General features: G+C 38.7%; 1 pseudogene; it reads left to right on the top strand.

The window, feature by feature from the left end:
• Positions 1 to 13338: 13338 nt before the first annotated feature.
• Positions 13339 to 18908, top strand: LOC144455878 (sodium-dependent phosphate transport protein 2B pseudogene; annotated as a pseudogene).
• Positions 18909 to 19193: the final 285 nt, after the last annotated feature.

The raw sequence follows: 19193 nt of genomic DNA, 5'->3' as shown, positions 1-19193 counted from the left end.
CCCAAAAGTCCTACTGAAGTTTTAAGCTACTGAAGCTTACTTACTACCATGTACTTACATGTGTGAAAGTTGCCTCACTGTTAGAATGTAAGCTCCTTAAGAAGAGAGAAGTATTGTTTCACTTTTTCTTTGTATCCTGATGCTTAGTATAGTGCCTAGCACATCCTGGGTGCTTTATAAATGCTTGTTGATTAATTGGCTGATTCTCACCCTAATGGATTTCCTCTATCTAACAGCTTTGCACAAAACTTGTTTTTTAAAAAAATTCAAACTTTATTGATATATTTTGTTTTGACATCACCTTCATTTCTGAATTTATTCTTGTCCTACCCATTGAGGCATTTCTTATAAAAAGTCATAAAAAGGAGAAGGAAAATAAAGGAGTTTGGCAAAACTAATACACACATCAACTAATTCTGAAAATAATGTTCTAAAACTATAGAACACCATCCCAAAGAAACAAAGTGATGTTTTACACAATAGAATTTCCTGGAAACAGTGATATAGCAAATTTTAGACTAGAATTATTAGGAAGAGATGATCATATGAGGATATAGAAAAGGACTGAGTCAAGAAGGCTGTGCAGTTGAGAACTGGACTCCCTTAATTTAGTCACTTATCCCCAGGCCTGCTTCTCTTAAGTATATAGATAGATTTATTTTATTATTCCTGAATTTCAATTGAGAAAAATAGATATAAATAACATTAAGCTCCAATAATGAAAGTGTAAGATATGGAGTATCATGTTCTGTGGTTAGGAGGCAGAAGGGGATGGGGAAAGGTTGGGAATAAGGGCAATTTGAATTATTTAGCTAAACGTTAGGGACCTATACTCAATTATTTCCGATCGTTGTTTTGTAACACTCAAGGGCACCTATGTCTTTGTAAAAGGTGGTGTGAATCTTCGCAAAACAAAACAAAACAAAAAAACAACAAACCAGAGCAGTGTTAATATGAATTCACTTAGAGACAATGTCTCATAGGATTAATTTTCGAGCTGGAAGGGCCTTAGAGAATATCTGACCCATTCATCTTATAGATGAGAAAAATAATGGGTAACAGTGGCACTTCCTGAAGGTAACACAGGCAGAAAGTGGTTGAGGTAAGACTAATCCCTAAGTTTCCCGATGGCCCTGTCTTGATCTTTCCAACATACCAGGCTGTTTTCGTATACAAAGCTTCTGAAAGGATGTTGGGTGGAAGAAGGGGCTTCCTCATAATCAAAGAATGGTTCACTGTCAGGGCTTCTTCAAAGAGCTTGTGACCCAGTAGGTTAGATTCTAAACCAAGAAAGCCCTAATGTTATTTCAGCAGGAACAAAATCTAAAAGTAGCTACATTATTGTGTCCCCCATTATCATGTTATAAATTGCTTGTCTTATGGTTTTATTTTGCACATCACTGTGCTGCTGGGATGACTTGACATGGAATGAATTCTTATGACTAACGGGTCTGGGAAACAGCAAGCTGATGGATGCCTGCTTCAGACACCCCAGGGGTAAGGCAAGCAGATCATTAGTGCTTTCTGATTCAGCATTCCATTTCAGAGATGCCTATGAAATGCCTTTTACTTTGGAAGTGACAGGGGACTGTGATGGCAAGGAAGGCTGCAGCTACATTGGCATTGGCACAGGTGATTGAGGTAAGAGAGAAATTTTGCAGAGTTGAAAAGCAATCTAATCAAAGTAACCAGAGAAATGGAGAATGAGAGGTCAGGGAGTGTGAGCTCGGAGGATTAGGTCTGGAGATCCATGACTGACTTCAATTTAAAGAAAAGCAAAAATGGGGGGGTAATACGATAAATATAAGAGAAATTTATGTCAGTATCATAAATCATTAACAAATATATCTTTAGACAAGGAGTATGAATATAGGTTTCAGACACAATATTAAAATGCAATGCTTCTACTGGGATTTTTTTTTTTGGCAGGGGGAGGAGGGGTGAAGCACGGCAGGTTTCCCTATAGTTTCAACTGTGCCCAATAAGCTGAAAGACTAGACCTGTTTCTGTTTCTTTAGTCTACAGAGGAAATAATTTCCTGGGTCAGGGAAGGCTGTTTGTTTTTTAGGACATGGGAGAGAAAATTTACTTATAGGGTAACATAGAACTTTGTATTTGGTTCAGGAAAAATTCCATCTATGTCATTCAGTCATTGTACCATAAGCCCAAGAGTTCTCCCTCTCTTCCACATTTCTCATAAGAACCTTGATGAGATTCTATGGATCTTAGCCTACAAACAGGAGCCCAGAATCTCCAATCCTACTTCATGTGTAATATTATCCTGACAATGAATCCAATCACACAGTTGTTTTCTTACAGAAACAGTTTGGCAAAGCAGTTGTTGTTGTTCAGCACTTTTTCAGTCATATGGAACTCTTCATGATGTGCTCTGCCACTTCCTTCTCCAGCTCATTTTATAGATGAGGAAACTGAGGCAAACAGGGTTAAGTGACTTGCCCAGAGTCACATGGCTAGGAAATGTCTGAGTGGGATTTGAACCCAGGTCTTTCTGACTTCAGGCCTGGCACTCTATCTCCTGTGCCACCTAGCTGCCCATGGCATAGCAGAGTACTGGAATTTGAACCAGCTGCCACAGACACTTCACTGTGTGACACTGGGCAAGTCATGCCACCTCTTTGAGTCTGTTTCCTCACCTACAAAGAGAGAATAATAACTCTACTTATCTCACGGAGTTATTGTGAATTGAATTAGATAATGTACACAGATCCCTTTGTAAACCTTCAAGTACTATACACATGTTTGTTTGTGATAATTAATAGTATTATTAGTCATTGCTACACTCCTTTACCCAGTATTGGATCTTATCTTACCCTGATACATCAAAGTCCTCAATTCAAGATTGACATACAATGATTTCCATTGCAGGAGACTGTTTTTCCTTCCCTCCTTTTAACTGTTCATATACTTTGCATGCAAAAATAGTTTCTGTGCACCCCTGATCAACTTTCTTCTTCCTCTGCCCATAACCAGGCTCTGCTTTCTCAGTGGTAAAATGAAGCAGTTGTAACAGCTGATATCAAAGGTCCTTTCACACTCAAATCTGATGTCTGTTGTAGGCACTTATTATAATATCCAGGTTTTCTCCCTTAGTGAAAGGGAGTTACAGAAATGCAGAATGCCAAACTTCCACATTTTTAGACCTTCTATAGAATTAAAATCTAATCTTTAAAATTAGATTTTCCAAAGAATTTTATAGCTAGCCCAGAGACCATATAGTTCAGATGGAGGTGACACTGATAGTGGAAAGTCAACAATAAGAAATAAGAGATCCTAGTTCTACCATTTTTTCTGTGTTGAACCACAGTCAAATGACTTACTTTCCCTCTGCCTTAGTTCTTCACCTCTAAAATGGAAAGAATAGAAGAGGCAGCACAGCGCAGTGGGTTGAAAGCTTGAGTCAGGAAAACCTAAGATAAATGACTTCCTTCCTCTGACACATATGACCTTGGGCCAGTCACTTCACCTCTCATTGTCCTGGCCAATTCTAATTCAGTAAGTTGCAGAGCAAATGCTGAACTACTTTGCTAGAGGGAGAGTCATCATGGAGAGTTCCACACACCAATGAAATCTCAGATTTAGTGTAGAAAATAAGAAAGAAATGGAAAGAACAAGACTACTGCATACTTATTTAACAAGTATGCCATAATAATATTGGGCACAGAAAAAGAGGCTATCTTGATAACATAAATTCTGATAAGTAGAAGTGAAATGGTTAGATACAATTAAAGAAGTAGGTTCAAAATGTAATATGATGGCCAACTGGTTACCATAAACTAGCTAAAAATAAGACCAATATAAGGAGAAAAGAGAATAAATGAAAATAATAATAATAGCAATAATGAAGGAAGAAAGACACTTCTCTGCAAGGAGAAACAGAAAAGGGAAATGGTATCCACCAAATTTTAAGAAGATGCAGATTCACAAAATTCTTTTACATTAGCTATTTAAAACATAGTTTGAAAAAGCAGAATAGAATGGAATGAAAAGTATTCAAAGTCAAATGATGTAGCAGTTGGGTAGCCTGTTATTTTTGTGATGGTGCTGCTTCAACAAGTCACACAAACCAGTTATACAGCAATTATCAACCCTGCAGTGCAACTGCCAAGATTTGCTTTACTGTAATACCCTTTGTGCAATTAGTGAAACTTGGGTATTTCCTCTGTAGCAATTTTGTATCCTAGTGGAGGCACAAAACAGAAATCCTAAGAAACCCAACACTTAGGAAGGCAGCAAAGTATACACTGTAGACCAAGCATTTTGTTTTGTGAAAGAAAGGTAAGAAGGAAAAGGAGCGAGTTTGTCAAAAAACCACTCACCAGACCGTGGAGCTCAGGAGTCCTACAAAGACGTAGAAATTCCTTGGAAAGAACTTTGGGTGGCTGAACACCATTCTGAAAAGCTGTTTCACTCAAGAGTAGAAAGGTGCTAAGTAACTAAAAGGCATTAGTGATAAAGTTGTTATCTGCTCCCTCATGTTCCAAAGGAACAGGTAAACGTCTTCAGTGTGTCAGAGAAACAGGCTGGAGGATCATTATCACACTGATGATCCTAGCTCGTAGCTTCGGTGCCATTTACACCCACCTCCGTATTGTGCAACTGAGGTAAGGGGGGCTTACGTGACCTGCACAAGGTCACATAGATAGGAAGTCAAAGAGACAGGACCTGACTATAGGATCCCTAACCCCAAACTCAGTGCTCTTTCCACTGTATGAAGGAGAAGGTAAGTTTGTGGAGGATGGAGAAAATGATTTCCTTATATGCTGTTCAGAAGTGCAGCTGAATATGAGTGTGTTGTAGTCTGGAAAATCTTCTGGCTTCTGGGAGTCTAAACTATGTCCACTTAACAGACTTTCTCTCCCCTAGCCCCACTTTTTCCTCCTGCCTGACATGTCTTTCCTTCTTCCTAGGTCTTTTTTCTGCCCCATGGAATTGTCTGTGGTTAGAACCTTCTAAGCTCATAATTTCTACGCTTATAGGCTTTTACCTACCTATGACCTCAAGGGTAGGAAACAAGTCAGAACTTTATGAAAACCAAGAGAACACTGTACCTAGTAACAGCAATATTTTTTAAGAACAAATTTGAGCGACAAAGTCATTTTGACTATTATAAACACCCAAATTAACTCCAAAGGACATATAAAGGAAGACATTATCTGCATCCAGAGAAAGAACTGATAAATAGAAGTATGTATAGAATGGTTTTACATATATATATATAGATAGATAGATAGATAGATAGATATAGACATAGATATATGTATGCATGCATGCATGTATGTATGTAAGTCTGCATATTTGTGTCTAATGGTAGCCATCTCTAGGGTGTGGGTGGAGGAGGGAAGAAAAAAGGGAAAAAAAGAAAGCTACTTGATAACTTTATTATATATTTAAAAGGAATGGCAAGTTATACATAACAGATTTGCAGTTTCATACGCAACCACCTTTTTTCTCTATCCTTCTACATTATGGAAATGCTTGTTTTATGTACATAGATTATCTTGTTTGCTTACATCAATGTCCCCAGAGCTTAGTACAGTACCTGGCACATAATAAATTCTTAATAAAAAAAAACCGATTAAATCAGAAAAAAAAAAAGCCTCTGGAGCTATCCAGGACCATCTTGGTGTAGCAATGTGCCAAGCTCTGGAAGCATACTCTTGTGAGAAATTCTTAGATTCCCTTTATTTGAAAAATCATGGTATCTAACAATATCTTTGGTTGTGTCTCTTCTCTGCCTTTCCCTTCCTCATTTGGAAATATCAGCCCCCCTCCTCTCATCCAAGTTTGGGGTGTCAATTTTGGCTCCAAGGTGAAGAATTCTCAGGCTGCTCTAATTTGGAAGTGTCAGCCATTGCCCTGGCTTGGGGGAAAAGGTAGGAGACGTTGCCATAGTATCCTTTCCCTGTGATCTCTACTTCCCTCTCAGTGCTACCTTGTATGTCTCAAGTCAAGTCACTCTGTCTTCCCATAAACATGTTAAATAAAAGTGTTTTCAGCCCCAACTTTCTTTTTTAGTCTTTTCAATGGACTCAGATAGAATGTTAAATATGTGTTTATCACTGAATGATGGAAGACTAATGTTGCTAAAAGCAAATGGTCTGTCTAATCTTTCTCCTGGTTTATCATCAAAACATAATTAAACCCAGCAAATATTTATTGTAGGCCAACTGGATACTGAGCCTTATGCTAGGTGTGGAGGGGGGCAGGAGGTTACAAAGTTCAGATAATATATGTATGTTGCCTTAATGGAAGTAGCATAGTAGAGCAATAAGACAGGGCCACTAATAGTTAATGATATACAACAGCATATGCTAAGAACTAGAGAAAGATGTGCAAAACAAAATCCTTTATGAAGTCTGAATGGAAGGTTACTACTGAAAGGCTTCATGGTACACTGATATTTGAGTTGGACTTTAAAGAGAGGCAGGGACAATGGGTGATGATGGGCAGGATTTCCACATTAGTAAAAAAGAGTCAGGAGTGTATTTTGTCTGCAGAGAGTAGCCAGCTTGGCTGGGGCAGAGTTCTTAGAGGGGAATGGAAAGACAAGGTAATGCCAAACTGTGGAAGGCTTTAATTGATGGTTCAGGCAGCTGATTCCCTTATGCCTTGCACAGTATGAGCTATGCAATAAAGACTTGCTTCATGAAGCCTCATAACAAGATGACAAAATTTATGAAAATGAAAAAAAAATGAAGAAAAAAAACCTGAGACTCTTTTTCAACTTAATGGGCTGTCCTGTCCATAGTAGAACAGCTGACAAAGATTACGTAAAGGTGAGAATAGGCAGGCTTTTCTGCACCACACAATCTGATTCTTAACAGCTTATGGCCCTCCTCAGGGATCATGTTTTCATTATATTTATATCTCCTAGACTGTCTAGCACCATGTCTTGCTTATGCATAGTAGGTACTTAATACAAATTGTCAAACAGATTGATTTGACTGTCTGATATTACCAGGATTAGACATACTCCTTAGAACAGAAACCATCTTTTTGTTCAGATCTTTGGAATGACTATTCAACCTAACTAAAAAAATTAAACCTATTTGTCAAAACAGTTTAGTCATCATCCTAACATTATAAACACTTCTCATCTGGGATGTCTTTCCATCAATTGGACACCAATATTCACAGAATCATACACTTCATAAATCTCAAAACATTAGAGCCAGAAGAGACCTTGGAGATCCTCAGTCTCAACCTTCCTCTCAATAGGTTTTACCTTGATAGATGAGGAAAGTGAAGTTCAGAGTTTAAGTTATTTGCCTAAGATCAAACAGGGATTTGATGTGTATAAACCAAGAAGAAGAAGAAAAAAACTTAGTGTGGCCATTTTTGCTAAGCAAAATAAATGTAATAAAATAGGGGTTAGCCATGCTCACAATAAATTAATCTAGACTGAGTTTAATAATGAAACACCAGAGCTCATAAACTGAAAAACACAGGGCTTCCATCTTTGTGGCCTTTCCTCCCCACCCCAACCCTCAGCTCTCTTTCCAGTAGTGGAGATCCAAGGTGAGACCAACTTCATAACTTTTAATCCTACCTCAATGAAGGTAAAAACAGATTCTTACCTTGATCTTCTGAAGAGACTGGTGACCTAGAAGGAGATAATAAAGCTTGATAAATCTTTCATAAATAATAGTGATAACAATAAACATAATATAGTATTGGTAATCATTTTTTGTTTTTGTTTTTTAGCCACGAATGAATATATGGCAGGACTCCCAACAGGGATATGAGTGTTTACTACTTGGTTGCTCCCAGACATCGTTGTCCCTATAATCTACTTGGGATTAGGAGGGAAAGACAGAATCAAAGAACCTGCCTGAAGGAAGAAAAGACAAGGGAATTAGGATTTGGAAGGTGGAAACTACAGAATTCACTACTATATGCAACCCAGTTTAATGCTCACAACCATAAAATCTGGGAGACATTTAGAGAAGAACTCCCTTATGTAGGGAGTTGAAAGAAGTTTTGTACCACATGGAAGCAGCCTGGTATGGTGAGCAGAGAACGGGGAAACCTCGATTTAAGACCTGTCTCAAAGAAGGTCTCTCAGTGGCCCAGGCAACAGTGGAAAGAGCAATGACTCGGGAGAAAGAGGACGTGGGTTCAAATCTCATAATCTGATGTTTACTATTTTTGTGTACTTGGGCAAATTAATTAACCTCTCTGAGCCTCAGATTCTTAATCCCTACAATGAGGAGGTTGAATCAGATAGTTTTTGAGTTCCCACCTAGCTCTAGACCTATGACCCCAGGTACTGAGGCTCAGTTGTAGATCAGTGGCAGGAATATCTATAGCAAGAGCTCTCCTGATCAATGAAATCAGAGGTTCTAAAAATGCATGTAGCATATTTTTCATAAACGAACTGAAATTTTATATGGTGCTTTCCAAATAATAATCCCAGGGTAATAAAAGTGCAACTACTCCCATTTCTTTAGATGAAGAAACAGAGGTTTGGGTAAAGTGAACTGCTGAAGGTCACACAGATTCTAAGTTGTAGAGCTGGGGCCTAATCCACAACCTTCTGACTCCCAAGTCTACTGTCATGCCGCAACACCATGCTGTCTCTCATATAAAAAAGAATTTATAGAGCTAAAGGTTTGAAAGGAACCTGCAGAAGTTACCTCGTCTATCCTCCAGTCTCCAGAGAAGTTACACTTATCTCTCAGCTATGAAAATATGCATTGGCTCAGAAGCCCAAAGGCTAGAAGAAATCAGGGCAGGCCTACTGAGAAACGGGCAGTGAAAACAAGGGAGAGGCCTTTGACTCTGCCTCCCACCTTTCTTTAGTTCCATTTTTTCATGGCAATCATTTGGGGGAGAGCTCTGAGCAGAACTGTATGTTTGTTTGTGCTCTATTTGTTAATAATCTGGAGGAGGTGGGAGGAAAAGATGAGAGGTCCAAAAGAAACATAGATTTTGATTAAAAATTATTTTTGGAAGGCTGCATATTAAGCTATCTCAAGCAGATGGGATCACATATTTCAAAATGTACGTGTGTGTGTGTATATATATATATATATATATGTACATATCTATAAGCATACATATACATACAAATACACGTGTGTGTATGTGTATCATTGCTGAATTACAGCTCCTCAGTAATGAGGGTCATAGATCAAAAGCTAGATGGGATCTCAGAGGCTTCAACCTCCTCATCGTACAGATTAAGAAACTAAGGTCCAAAGAGTTTAAGGAAATTGCCCAAGGACATAAAAGTAGTAAGCATCAGATATGGGATTTGAAACTAGGTCATTGACTCTAGAGTCAACGTGTGTGTATATGTATATATGTACATGTATATATAAATATATAGTTCAATGGATCTGTGATTTCATCAATGTGGGTACTTGCTCTAATAATGCAAATCACAACCCACCCACAATTTCTCATCCTGTGCAAACTCTTGTTAAGTTCTCCTAAATCCAACACAGAAGATCCATCCAAAGTTATTCTTACATTGTGTGGCAAGCCCTGGCCACCCATTTAGCTAGCTTTTGGTTTTGTGACACAACCAGACTTTTATTTAGCTTGAATTTATTTGCATGTATTTTTTTTATTCTGTACTTATTTATAAATGTACTTATTGTTTCCCCCTTAGAATTTAAACTCCTTGTGGATTATTTCATTTCTTGTATTTGTTTCTCCAGTTCTTCAAATAAAACTTAATAAATCTTAGTTGATTGATACATTTTTTCTGACAAAATCCTTAATGCTGCTTCTCTGGCAAAATTTCTCATTTGCAATATATTAAAATGGGTGACAGTCTGTTCTTGACTCCCATTTATCTCCCCATTGACCTTTGGGTGATTCTTGACTTCACTTCTTCAGAGATAGTGGGGTTCCATTACCTGCTACCATGTGGCATCAGCAGAAGAACCCTGGTGTTAAAAAGATGTGCCTTTGTTTCAGGTAGAAACTTCGGGTCACACACACACACACACACACACACACACACACACACACACACACCCCATACTACATACCATGCTGACTCTATTTGAGGATGGAAATTGTTGTTTTTGGCTTTGTATCTCTAGTCCCTAATACTTCATAGATGCTTAATAGATGGCTGTTGATTTCAATTGAATTTATGGGTTCATGTGGACCTTGGTTCTTTAGACAAGAGGCATCAAACACATGGCCTGTGAATGCAGCCTATAACATTCTTAAGGGTAGCCCAAATCAGATGAAAATATAATTGGGACATATTAACAACAAAAAAATTAAATGCAATAAAATATAGATAACATTACATTTTACAATTAAGTCAATATGCAGTCAACAGGGACCCTTATGTATGGGTCAGTGGCCTCCATTTCTACCTGAATTTGACACCCCTCCTTCAGACACTTAGGAACTAGGGAAGCCTTAATGATCCTGTAGGAAAAGCAAATGGGCTGAATAGAGCTGCTTGTTCAGTGCAGAGGAAAGCAAAGAGCAGGAGTACATTGTAGAGAAGTTGTAAAGGGTAGGGAGGGAAGAATGCAAAAGGAACCCTCCTCAACAGACATGACATTTGCTCTGGATTCAGTGAGTCATCATCTTAATGTCACATCACATAATGATGCTAGTGCTGCAACATTAACAAACCTATATTAGTATCTAGGGAAAGACTGGATTTCCATTGCTCTAAAAGGACTTGGGTAAGAGACCTGTCCATCCCCTACCCCATTATGTCCCTTCATAAAGGCTACACTAAGAAAAGCTGTCTCCACTTCCAATCCCTACCCTTATTTATACTCTTGCCAAACTTTTAAAAAATTTCTATTCATTTATTTATTCATTCATTTATTCATTTATGTGCAGGGCACTCATCTTAAAACTGCTTAAGCAACAAGATCATCCCAGAAAGTATCCACTGTAACAGTGAAAAGAACTGGAAATGGAAGAGGACAAGGAAGGGGGTAGAATAACACTAGGCAAAAAACAAAGAGAGATAAAAGTCACTGGGGAAAAAAAAAGAGAAGGTCTGGCTCCTTAAGCTACACAGGGCACTGAACATCCTAAAGCCAGTTAATTTTCTTCTTCCTGATATTTTCTACTATGATGGGAAGTTGGAAGATGTCTTGAAAAGCAGTGTCTTCACTTCTGATAATGTAATAAGATATCTCTGCATACTTATCTACTTCCTCTTCTAGAGGGTGAAGTTCTTAAAGGGAAGGATGTTTAGGAGTGGCTTAATTTTTCAGGCTAGACTAGTACTATGGCTCCATGCCAATTTCAAAGATGATTCCATGTGCACAAAGCTGAGCACAAAGATGTATCTTTCCAAGTGTCTATCACCCTATATAGGAAGTCTATTAAATGTTTAATGAATTAGTGAATTAATGAAGGATTTGTGATTAATGTCTCACAAAGAAAACAAGAAAGAAAAATCAAATGTCTGTCTCTCAAATTATTCAAGTAAAGAAACAAGCAGTAGGGCAGAATTTTTTCGCTGTAAAACTAAAAGCAAAGGATTATCATTCAGTCTGAAAAATGCCAGATGGTCCCTTTTAATGTCCCAGAGGGATATATTCTGGTCTGTATCTAGCAACTAGGAGAGAACTATCAATTTCAGAATTTTGGCAAATGCTATGGTGTGCTTCTATGTTGAATGTCTTCCACACTCTTATGACTGGTGGAATGTGAGCCCAGGTGCAGCACTTCAACCCTCACTCTGCATTCTACCTTTACAGAAGATGGATGACACATGGATGAGAGTACCAAGGGATGTGGATCAGGCGCCACTGCTACAAATGCACACTGAAGAGATTACATGGGATTTGGAGCAAGAGAGACACCAATTATAGAATGAAAAAAAGATAAAGTTGCCAGCAAAGGTGAGGTTTGGATTCTGCCACCAAATGTTCTCCAATTGAATTTACCAGGAATCAATGAAATTTCACAACTTTTTTTTTTGTCCTGTACCCTAAGAGTGATCATTCTACAGGATCGCAGAATAGTTGTTCAGAACGGGAAGAGACCTAAGAGAACATTGAATCTAACCCTTTTATGTTATAGATAAGACAAGTGGGTCTTTAACCCTTTTTTCTACTTTCTTTGTTCCTTTCCTTGGAAAGCTTATCCACCACAGCTCCTTTATCACTTCTACCAGAGTGATCTTCAGCTGTGACATCTCTTCCAAGTTTTAGTTCCACATTTCTGACTACTTAGAGGAAATATCTACTTGGCTTTCCCACTGTTAACACAAATACAACTTATCTAATGTCGAGCTCATGTTATTTCCCTAAAATCTGGCTCTTTCTACCAATGGCACTGTCCTTCTCCCTTGATTTTATTCAATCTTGAGTACGTGGAATCATAACTGAAACCAGAAGGGGTACGTAGTCATTTTGAGGAGCCTGAAGACTAAATTTTAACAAAAGTTGGGAAAAAAGAAATATTGGGAAATACAGCATTTCTTGACTTTCAGTAATGTCTTTCTATTCTGTCTGGCCTTTTATTTTCATTCTTTAAGTAGAAAGTATGGCTTTGATGCACCTGCATATTTGGGACTAACAGTGGGGTAAAAACTCAGTTCTCTGACTTTCTGCCTATCCTCATCCTACAATATTTCAAAATTCAAAGCTCTGTTGGATATATATAAAAGAAGAAATTGCATTTGCAAGAAAAATCTCTAAGTATATTCCAACTCTGTGACTCTAGGATTCCTTTTGGGAGGAAAAAATCAACTACAAAAATAGAAGGCTAGGATGTGTTTTATACAATCACAACAGAAAAAGACCTGATAGTCTTAGATAACCATAGTCTCAACATAAACCAACAATGTATTGACCAATTTAACACAAAATAATGAGGCTTACTTTCATTTGTGGTTTATAGAATCAGTTACATTACTCTGTAATAATACAATGTACATAAGAGGAATACAATACATAAAAATGCAGGTCAATCTCCTCTGCTAAGCATCATTGAGCATTATTTAATGCTTTTTAATGTTCTATTTGAAAGCTAGATCTGAATTGGTATAGGAAAGCTTTAGAGAAGGTAGTAGTAAAATAATATTAAATTTATGTTGATCTTCTGATCTGTCTGAAAATGAAATACAGGCCTACCAGAGTGACAGGCACTGCTTGTTAGTTCACATGGCTGGATTGTTTCTAAATCAATTCTGATATAGCCATGCCTCCACTGGAGACAAGCAGCCACCTTCTCAAAGTTCAAATGAAGTCACTAGATAGAGAAAAGGCTGTAGGCTTTTTGTAGAAAATAGAGAAATAGAGTCAGTAAATAGTTAAGTGGGGGCTTTGGAGAAGAAAGTGGTTATTTAGGTGGGTGGATAACAAGACAGGGAACATGGAGGAGAAGATTAAGGATACATCCAAAGGCATGGATTTATCAGTGAGGTAAAAACTCAGGTTAGGGAGAACTGGGGAACGGCGAAGACTTTTGAGATCTTCATTCCTCATTACCCACAACAGGATACTACATTGGATCAGTATCTTCTTAGTGAGAATTAATTTATTATAAGTCAAGGAATACAGAGTTACAAGAGACCTTAGAAATCATAAAATCCAACTCCTTCATTTTACAGATGAGGAAACTAAAGGCCAGAGATTTTAAATTACATGTCTAAAATCACAAAGGGAGTCAATAACTTAAACAGGAGTCGAACAAGATTCTTTGATTCTAAATACAATGCTCTTCTCAATATACCATTATCATATTAGCTCTTGCAAAGATCAGGTCTTTAGGGAATTAGATACAGGAAAGGTAACCCCATTCATGGAGTTGGAGGAGGAAAACACTGCATTGAAGCAAAAATGTGGATAGTACCATCTCTTTGAAGAGGAAGGACTCCATTGTGAAGGTTGGGGAAAGGAGGTAGAAATGGGAAGGAGGCTGTGATTTGAAACATGTATGTCTATTGTTTTAAATTTTACTTTGCTTTAATCTAATTGAGTCAGGGCTCATTTTAAACTTGAAGGGGAGTGAATGACTAAAGTAACATTCTGGGCCTGGGAAGGAAAGGTCATGTCCAGTACGAGGAGGCAGAGCCAGAAGAGCTTTTGTCATAAATGACACATATTCTTAGGTAAAGAGCCTGGGGAGATAGGAGGGTAGAATGATTAATAGCTAGGTGCCCCAGGGTCCTTCTTGCCTGTTGACAAGACCCAGACCTCAGCACTGTTACAATAATAATAGTTGGCATTTATACAGGATTTTTAAACACAATTTTGTTTGATCTATAGAACCAGTGCTCAGTTTTTAACTTTTGAAAGCAAAGAGGGGAAAAAGAAGTGCCACAATATACTGATCAGTTCTTAGGGCCTGAGGACAGAGAAATCTACCTAGCTTCCTACCAGCACATTCTGAATCTATTCAGCCAAATAGGTACATTATTCATGAAGACAAAAGCCCCAAGAGAAGGGCTGTGCTTCTTTGTAACACAGCTCTGAAAAAAATCAATAAACCTGGCACTGAAACAGTTGGCATTGTGACTATTTAAAGCAGACTGGTTACTATTTCAGACCTCAGTCTGAGTGTAATGCCCGGCCATTAGTTTTATTTGTGATGTATGCTTCTCTTTGGTGATAGCCAAGCTCTAAATCTGTTCACACGGAAAGAATTTCTATTGCTAGAATAAAACTATTCCACTTTATAGAAAGATCTCAGCATCTCTTCCTTGGTTTTCTGGATTTAGCATTTTTTTTTCTCATGCTTAGTTTTAATCCAAGAAAACTTAGATGCTGCATAATTTAGCACTGTTCCCTCAGGCTTTATTACAATAGAGTTTCTATACAATATCCATTCTTAGAGATTTTAAAGAAGAGGACAAATATTCTTATATTTATTCAAGGTTAGATACAATCTTGCTTGGAGCCTAGGGATGAGCTAAATGACTTCTGAAGACTATGCCTATGGTTCATCTTTCTCTTCTTCAGAATCACTCCTATAGTACCACAACCTAGGTATAGAAAAACTCGGGTGAGGTAGTCACCCTAAAATGCAGCCCAGAACGACACTGAATGGACAGAGCCAAGAAGCTACTATACCAGGGATCAACTCTTTTTTCAACCAGGCTTATCGGGAGCAAAGCCGCAGTTAACTTATTCCTTCCAACTCAGTTGGTTGAGTTATAAGCTCAACTAATTTATAACTGAGGTTGGAGGTTTATGAGCTAATCCCACATATTTATAAAAACTCGTGGTGGGAATAAAGACTCCCTCCATTTTCTGGACACAGGTACTGTGTCAGGAACAAAAGTATACTCTAGAGGAAAGTAGAAGTAATGGCAAATAAGAAATAGATATGCTGGAAATTGGCAAAGATGTCAAAAAATGGAAATAGTCAATGTTGGAGGGACTGTGAGAAGACAGGAACACCAATACACTGTTGGTGGTTGTAAACTGAACCAACTATTCTGTAAAGCAATTTGAAATCATGTTAAAAAAGTAATTAAAATGATCATGCCTGTTGGCTTAGAGACTCAACCATTACATACATCCCAAGGTGGTCAAAGACAGAAGAGAAGGTTCAACAAACTATGAAATATTCATAGCAGCCATTTTTATGGTATCAAAGAACTAGAAACAAACTGCATGCTCACAAATTTAGGAATGGCAAAATTGCCATAAATGAATGTATTGTAAGTGTCCTTTGGGACTGCCAAGTACATATGGAAAGGTGCTACATATTTAATGGAACACTGACGTACTGTATGGAATGGCAAATATGGAGAATTTAGAGAAGCATGGAAAGACTTTTATGAACTGTCACAAAATGAAATAAGCAGAATTAATGTACAAAACAACTGCAATCATATAAATGGAAAAAACTTTTAAATGAAATTGAAATCCATATAAATATGATGATCAAGTTTGATCCTAAAGTGACATCAGGAAAATTCATCTCCTTCCTATCTTTGAAAACAGAAGGTGGGGAATTTCTGGGGGTAGACAAGATGGAGGAATAAAGAAAGCACTCAGCCAAGCTCTCCTACATTCCCCTCTAAGTAATTTTAAAATAATACCTCAAATTTAATCTAGAGTGGAAGAGCCAACAAATGGTCAGAGTGAGACATTATTCCAGCTCAAGATAACTCTGAAGATCAGAAAGAAAGATTTGTGACACAGGAGTGGAGACTGGCCTGGAGCCCATATAGCTGAAACACCAGTGGTGGGATTAGGTTATGCTGACAAGCAGAAGCAGCTTTGAGAGCGGTCAAGCCAGAGACAGTAAGGAGATCTGGTGACTGGTCAGAAAAAGATCACAGGGGACCCCTGTGTTAGCACTGAACACAGGACCAGATGTTATTTGACAACTCCACTGGGATAAACTATTTTTGATTCATAGTTTAAGGGCAGAGAAGAGTTCTTTTGGTCAAGAGGGAGTAGGAGCCCTGAGAAGCCCTGACTATCACTTGTGACTCTAAGGGAAAAATCTCAAGGAATCAAGGGCCTTTCCTGTGTAAGGACCAGAGTGCAGGCCAATAGAGCAGTGATCATACCTCTCCCCAAATCACACCACCTTGGAAGCACTGAAAACTTCCAAACCCCCAGAACTAGTTCTGAAAGCATTAGTGTGAAAAAGCCTGAAGCTTAACACTGTGCCCCTTCAACCACGACGCCAGAAACACAGCCTACCATTAACATAAGGTTCAAACAACAAAAAAGAACTTGACCATAAAAAGCTACTATGGTGACAGGAAGATCAAGACACAAACTCAGAAGAAGCAATGAAATCAAAACAACCTCAAAAGAAACCTCAAAGAAAAAAAAAGTGAATTAGACACAAGTCCAATAAGAATCCTGGAAGAGTAAAAAATTATTTTCAAAGTCTAGTAAGAGTGATACAGAAAAATTAAGTAAAAAGATGAAAGCAAAGAGAGAAAATTATGAAAAAACAATTAACAGCTTGGGGAAAAGAGGCACAAAACTGAAGAAAATAATTCCTTAAAAAACAGAATTTGCCAAATAGAAAAAAGGTACAGGAAAAGAAGCTGGTAGTCACAATGTATTCCACATGCTTTTTTTAGAAGGAACTCTCTGGGGCCTAGGAAGAGACTAAGGGTGGCCACAAAGTACCCAGAGCCTGGAGAATTGTCAGTGACATTAGACTTGTATTAATAACTCCTCTGGGCAAGCTTATAAATGGAATGAGAAGGGCTCCTGGAATCAAAACTGAGAGTGTGAGAGTCAGTGGGAAGTTTTCACCTAGCTGCAGGACTGCTCTTCTCTACCCTGCCCTACTTTGCTCTGTTTTGCCTGGAAAGCATGGCTGAGAATCACTATGTAGATGGACAACCATGGCACCTTGGCCTGAATTGGGAAATTCCCCCTCTGATCCTAATAAATACATCAAAGAGGCCAATACCCAAAAATCTTCTATGCCTGGGAAAAATAAAGGAACCCCACAGCAATAATACCCTTGTCTCTGTAAGCAAGACAGAAATTCTGCCATTTTACTCTACTCTAGCACTGATTGAAGAGCCAGTGGTAGAGCAAGACTGATGGGACACCCCTAACTTTAAGTACTCAGGGATCAAGTAGTCAGAAATATCATAAGGAAAATTATTGCTCTCTTCAAAGGGTTCCTGAAAATAATTCTTCTCCTGGGACTTCTCTACTTTTTTGTCTGCTCCTTGGTCATTCTTAGCAGTCCTTTCCACATGGCTGGTAGAAAAACGGCTAAGGAGATTTTGTGTGATGGTTCAGTGTGGAGCAACCCCATGACTGGCTTGGTGATGTTTGGTCTTTCCCGGACAGGTTGGCCCTCGTTGGTGAATGTAGGAGCACCCACCCTATTTCTGTTGTTCCTGGTGCTGGCGATGTGGGTCCTCCAAACCTGCCACCCTGAAATTCTCCCTAAGAATTAAACTGGTTGTCAATGCTAGCACTGCTACCTGTGGAGGTGATCACAGGATACCTCTACCACCTCACCAATATCATGGTGAAATCTTTAATATCAAGAATGGAAATGAAGCTCCAAACTTCTGAAACTCATCACAGATTCCTTCACAAAACTCATCATGCAGCTGGATTAAAAAAAGTTATAAATGAAATTGCTACAGGAAATGAGGCAGCAAAAACCAGGAGACTGATAAAGACTTGGTATAAAAATTTTTTTAATGTGACATTAAGCAATGTTACCCTTCCATCACCAGAAAATTCTGTCTCTCTCTCTCTCAGTCTCTGCTGGACCAAAGAGAACACAACCTGGACTCTCTTGAACACAACATATGAAGAGAACATTACAAAGTGCAAACACATCTTTGTGGACATCAGCTTCTCAGATGTGGGCATTGGACTCATTCTTCTAACCTTCTCTTTGCTGGTCCTGTGCACTTTTTTTTCAAGGTCCTGAACTCTGTGCTCAAGGGACAAGTTGCTTCAGTGATTAAGAAAATCATAAATACAGATCTCTCCTTTCCTTTTACTTGGATGGCAGGCTATCTCACCCTTCTTGTTGGAGATGAGATGACCTTTATTGTCAACTTTGTGCTCACTTCTGCAATCATTCCTCTGACTGGCATTTGTGTGAACAGCCTTCAGAGAGCTTATCCTTTAACCTTGGGCTCCAACATTGGCACCATAACCACTACCATCCTGGCTGCATTAGCTAGCCCCAGAAATACTTTACAAAATTCACTCCAGACTGCCTTGCGCCATTTCTTTTGCAGCATCTCTGGGGTCCTTCTGTGGCACTCAATCTCATTTGTGTGTCTGCTGATCTGCCTCATCAAGAGCCTAGGAGAAACCGTAGCCACTTACTGTTGGTTAGCCATCTTCTCACAGATCTTTTGCTTTTTCCTGGGCCCACTGGTGATGTTTGGTCTTTCCCTGACAGGTTGGCCCTTGTTGGTGAATGTAGGAGCACTCATCCTATTTCTGTCATTCCTGGGGCTGGTGATGTGGGTCCTCTAAACCTGCCACCCTGAAATTCTCCCTAAGAAGCTGCAAAGCTGAGAATTGGTTGTACTTCCTGCAGATCTGGGATGGGCTGGTGTCTCTCCTCATGGGCAAATGCTGTCATCAACACTGTTGCTCCTGTTCCCACATCTACTGTTGGGTATAGTAAGTGTCAAGGAAATCCCCATAAAAGTCTCCAGGGTATAAGAAGAAACTGGAGTAATAACTAACAGGTGCCAGCCTGGGGCCCAGGTACAGGAGGCAGGCCAAGAAGATTAAGTGGGGTGAGGGTGCCTATGC

This window comes from Phascolarctos cinereus, unplaced genomic scaffold (assembly GCF_003287225.1).
Source record: "Phascolarctos cinereus isolate Bilbo 61053 unplaced genomic scaffold, phaCin_HiC Scaffold_1;HRSCAF=81, whole genome shotgun sequence".
Taxonomy (NCBI): Eukaryota; Metazoa; Chordata; class Mammalia; order Diprotodontia; family Phascolarctidae; genus Phascolarctos; species Phascolarctos cinereus.
This window is presented reverse-complemented; position numbering and strand designations above follow the sequence as displayed.